The 5,672-nt window shown below is 41.3% G+C and overlaps 1 protein-coding gene across 1 annotated transcript in view; it reads right to left on the bottom strand.

Moving 5' to 3' along the window:
* Positions 1 to 5,634: 5,634 nt before the first annotated feature.
* LOC145424150 (uncharacterized) overlaps positions 5,635 to 5,672 on the bottom strand; it is an 18,590-nt gene continuing 18,552 nt past the window's right edge. The window contains exon 12 of the mRNA XM_080297101.1: positions 5,635 to 5,672. This exon is cut by the window's right edge and continues 453 nt beyond it. The gene's annotated coding sequence lies outside the window, so the exon portion shown is untranslated.

Here is a 5,672-nt window from a genome sequence, read left to right on the forward strand (position 1 = left end):
AAAATGATAATGATCGAGCAGTTAGGGATTTAAAAACACAGGAGATCTGATAACTTTGGCTACAGCAGAGTCTGCAGACATACCTATTTTGCTCTTGGTCGGCCTATTTTAAACATGAGAGACAACATAGTTAGTGAAATGTTGATAACATACAATGACTATCATTGGTGGCTGAAAAGATGCCAGGTAACAAGTGAAAAGCTGCTACTTACCATCACCACAGTCTAAGAATGAAACAGGAAACACTGAGCGAGTTGCCTCCATCTTAAAGCTGTTGATCATGTGATTTAAAGGAAAGCCACACCCAGCTCTTTCCTGGAATTTTACTCGACTGTAGAAAACTGCTCCATTTGCCCCGCCCACCCATGATCTTTAATATCTACCAAAAACAACCTTTTGGTTGTCAGTAACCAGTCGATCGTTTTCGCGATTAAAAAATGACTTTGTGCGGCGGCGTTCCCACCGCGAGCAGAACTCCGGCTCAAAAACCGCTGTTTTTGAACACTTTTATTTACTTAAGCATTTTAATGGGCTTACTTTGAAACAAAGTGCAATTGAATGATTATTGTTATGTGTTGCCTTGAATTCGGCTATGCTGTCTGTTAGACAGCTGTTTTTCTTTATTGTTGTTTTTGTATTGTTTGTAGCGAACGCTACTGGAATGTATAGATTAAGCTACGTAGCCAAGATAATTAATAATTTAACTGTTGTACATTGGTTGATGATGATTTGCATTGTTACATAGGCTTGCAGAAAAATATATTTGTTTACCGATAAACTGAATCGAACTTGATGTGCTAATGGACGTTTTTCTGACCTACAGGTCAGGTTTTGTTCCCTCCCTTTGAATTAATCTTCTTCATATTGAAGTGGCGAGCCGGTAGGACCATTCTTTGTTTCCCCTCTTTCCCCCACTTAGCCGTCTTTGGATTACGGACATATTTCCCCATTTGTATGAAGCTGGACTCTAAGGAGGAATACCTTAAAAGTGAACTTTAAAAAGAAGAGGACCAAAAAGGACTTTTGCACAGAAAGATCACAGCATTGATTTATTATTTAATTGTGGGCATTTATGTTGTGTGTTGTGTTAATTATTTTGTTCCATTTCCCCTTTCCTCCATTTATTCAATATATTTTTGGTACAAGATATTGCAGTCTTTGGTCTCATCATTCACACCATCTAGGCTCCATAAAGAACTATTTCTTCTGCGCGTCAGTCAGTAAACTCATCCATTGAAATAAACTAGTCCTTAAATAACTTTGAGTTACACAGTGGCAAATGTAATAGAGAAAGACACAGGGCCACCTGAAATCTGTCGTCCTATCTGATTCAAAACCAACATGTAGGAGAATCTGGAATCTTTGATTTTGAGTTAAAAATAAAATATGGGTAAAATGCAGAAATGTTTTTACTAACATGTACTAACAGAGACTTGGAGGAGAGAGACCTAATGTTTAATAATCCACATTTCACTGTTTTACTCTTTGGTTCAGATGTGGATACTGTATTGTTCTTTCTTTGTGATTGTTTATGTTTAAGTTGTTTGTTGCTGGTTTTTAGTTTGTTTTTTGTCTGTTTGGAAGCTGACACAGTCTCTATGGAGATGGGTTTTTGGGGGGTAGCAGGAGGAGAGAAGCTGCAGAGAGGCGTGTAAGACTGCAACTCTGCTTCCTGGTCCCAACTCTGGATAGTCATATTTTGGGGGGTTTAATAAACTACTACTGCATGATGTAAAGCTGAAGTATTACACAGCTTTATGAACCTCCTGTTATCCTGGTAGACGAGTACAGCAACAAATCTTTTACTTGAACATCTTCTGGCTCCAATAAGCTTTGAAATGTGACCATGAAGTCAGAGACACACTGACTGAAACCCACAGCTGTGACTGTGGATCACATCCACACACAGTGTAGCTGCTGTCTCTGTGTGAGGTCTGTGTATATATGTACATATTTATGCTTATATTCATATTCTCTTATTCCCCTTTATTTGATATCCTAATTCTGTGATGTGTAAAAGTTTGTCGGTGTTCTGCTGCTACAAACTGGATTTCCTGGAGGATAAACATGAGGGATTCATAAAGTTCTATCTCTCTGTTAAAATCCCCCAAAATAAATGAAATGTGAATTTCAGGCAGACGTGTTTTTAAAAGAGTCTCTTTAATGGAAAAATGTGTTTTTAAAACCAGCCAATAGGAGCGTCTGTGGATATCAGCTGAGGCTGAACTCAGGAACACCATCACATATAAATACACAGAATTAAATCACTAGATAAAAGACGTCATTAAATAAGGATCGAATCAACATGTCAGAGGTCAAAGGTCAGTCAGAAGAGGTGTGGTTAAACACTGGCAGTGCAGTGACCTAATGCAGTTTGGTTACTGCCACGGGAAAAGCCCCGCCCCCTCTGAGCCTCCGCTGTGTCCTCAGCACATCAAGGAGCAGCAGGTCAGAGGGGGCGGGGCCATGTCAGGACTTATTTTAAGTAAAATTTAAAGTGGAGCGACGGCAGGAGTCACACAGCAGTAACCAGCTCTGTCTGCCAGGGTCAAAGGTCAAACAAGTCCTGCAGCTGACCCACACACAGACTTACACTGATCCACAGAGAGTGATGAATCCACACATCAGTCGGCTGGAGGAAGCTGGGTTTCCACACCGTCCAATCAGAAACTAGTGTTGACGCTGAGACCCGTCTCTGTAACAGGAAGTCCATGAACAGGCAGACCCTCTGCAGCAGGCTGACCTGTGACCTCTGAGACAGAGGGAGGAGTTTGTGTCAGCAGGGGGCGCTGCAGCATCGTCTGAGAGCTTTAAGAACAACAGCAATAAACAGGAAGTGAAAGTCACACTTCTGTTGTTGTGCGTTATCAGCAGACCTCCACCCTCTGCAGGAAGCTGAGATAAGAAGCAGCCAATCACAGAGCAGAGAGCATGTGACTTCCTGTTCCTGCTGTTACTGTGACAACAGCTCCTGGGACAGAGAGCAGCTTTCTAAAGAGGAAAGATGTTGCTGTCACCCCCGGGTGTCATGTGACCCGCCTGATGTACCGATTTAAGACTGTAAGAACAATAATAACAACATGTTTTAGTCAGGTGATCCATGCAGAGCAGATCCATGTGACCAAACACAGCTGGATCACATGTTTCCTCTCCTGGAAACAGAAAGCCTTCATGTATAAAGGCTCATGTACCCACTGAGCCCTGCTCTCAGATCTGTGAGGCTTTAACAAACAACAGTTTAAAGTCATGTTTAGCATCTTCTGTCAGTGTGGAAGGTCACACACTTTCCTGAGTGTTGAACCCTGAACTACTAGCTGTTCATGTCAGCCTGGACATAAATACAGACCTGCCTGCTGTCATAGACCCCAGCACTCACATGTTACTTATAAGTGACTCATATGTATGCATGTATATATTGTGTATGTTGTGCTATTTCTTACTTAGTGTGTTGTGTCTTTGTTCCTGTTTGTGCTGCTGCACTGTAACCTAAATAATTTCCCCTGGGGATCAAAAAGTATTCTGATTGTGATTAAATGAAAGCAGTCAGAGCAGAGGACGGTGATGTAAGGAATGGGATTTTAATCAGCCAGTCTCCTTTAACTCTCAGCATCACAAAGTAATGTGGTAACATCTGGACTGATGTGTTTACTGTCAGCTAGTTTAAATGCTGTAGGCTGCAGCCGCTGCTCTAACACTATAACTGTAACAGGGCTCAGTGCTGCTTCTAACAGTCTGAGCTGCTTCAGGCTTTATTTGTGAGGAGCACAGCAGCTTACAAACACGTGGCTGGGCCTGGACCCAAAGGAGTGTTTGTTAAAGCCTGCAGTGAATCCAGCAGCAGAATGATGGAAATGCAACACAGCAATGATGAAGAGGAGCAGCATTAAAGCCAAAGTCCAGTTCATACAGTTAGGTCCATAAATCAAATAAGGGAAAATAAAATGTTGTTGGATGCACCTGTCTGCAGCCTTAATGCTCTCTGGTCACTATGGTAACGCGTAAACATTTCTTTCAAAATAAGACACACGACTACAACACGGGAAAAGACCCAGGGAAACGAAGTTAACGATAAAAACCCTGAAAACCATTGTTGGATTTATATTTTATCATTGTCATTGTTATTGGGGAATATCTAACCATATATGCTTAGAGGTGTAGAACCAATTGTGTAATGATAGTAGTCTTTAAAGACTTTGTGTGACTCCAGAGTGTTCTGGCATTCACACCCACGTCCTGGGATCATGGGAGAGGTGCTACCTTCTTATTGTTTTGTGGTAGGATGTCTGTTTTAGTCTAAGTGCCTTTTGTTTAGATGAACTGCTGGACTTCCAGACCAGCAGCTTTAGGGAAGTCGTTTATGGGGTCACACTCTGACTCCACACACACACACACACACACACACACACATACACACACACACACACACACACACACACACACACACGTACGTTTCTTGGGTTAGAGGGACAATTTCTGAAATTTTTGGCAAATCAGACTGGACATAGGGCTATGGGGACACCGGGTTCCAGAGGTGCTAGAGCTACAATATGCATATCAAAAATCATGAAAAAAATCAGCAAACCTATACACAACTTAAAATTTAAACATTTTCTTTGCTCGACTGAGATATAAAAAAGGCTATTTTTTCAGACATTCTGGTGGTTTGTAGAGACTTTTCTGTAGCTCGGTCTATAAGGACAGTCTGGTGTACAAGGTCAGTGATGTCATCATACATATACACAAAGTATAGTCTGTTCTGAAGGGACACATGGTGTGTAAAGCCAGTTCACTGTACACACACACACACACTGAGTTAATCTGGTTTAAAAGGACACATGGTGTGTAAAGCCAGTTCACTGTACATATACTCACACATGCACTAAGTATAACCTTCTTAGAAAAGAACGTGTATTATAAGACTGTGACTGATACATCATTATAGTAAAATTGAATAAATTTGCTTAGGCTGCTGCCCCTGCGACCTGGCCTCGGATAAGCGGTTGAAGATGGATGGATGAATAAATTAAAAAATAATAAAAAGACTATATTTTGGTTTTCTCTGATGAGCATTACAATCTGACATACAAGCTTACATAAAACACCACAGATCATATCTGTTGTGATCTACTAACAGGTGGTCAAAGTGTCATTAAAACAACTAGAAGCATAATAATAATAATAATAATAATAATAATAATAATAATGGATTGGATTTATATAGCGCTTTTCTAGGCACCCAAAGCGCTTTACAATGCCACTATTCATTCACTCTCACATTCACACACTGGTGGAGGCAGCTACAGTTGTAGCCACAGCTGCCCTGGGGCAGACTGACAGAGGCCAGGCTGCCATATCGCGCCATCGGCCCCTCTGGCCAACACCAGTAGGCAAGTAGGGTAAAGTGTCTTGCCCAAGGACACAACGACCAGGACAGAGAGCCCAGGGATCGAACCGGTGACCATAACACAACAGTGCTTGCATCAACTAGAACAAACTATGTATTATAGAGTTTTTCATTGTCCTGAAGAAACTGGCACTGAGTGGCTGACCAATAAAAAAGCACCTTTGCACACCAGGGGTGAGTCGGGCTGACACCATGACTTATACATAAGACTTATATCAACACACAACACATTTGTTGAATTACTGAACTATATTTAATATAACCAACT

Source organism: Astatotilapia calliptera, chromosome 3, assembly GCF_964374335.1.
Source record: "Astatotilapia calliptera chromosome 3, fAstCal68.1, whole genome shotgun sequence".
In the NCBI taxonomy this organism is placed as follows: domain Eukaryota; kingdom Metazoa; phylum Chordata; class Actinopteri; order Cichliformes; family Cichlidae; genus Astatotilapia; species Astatotilapia calliptera.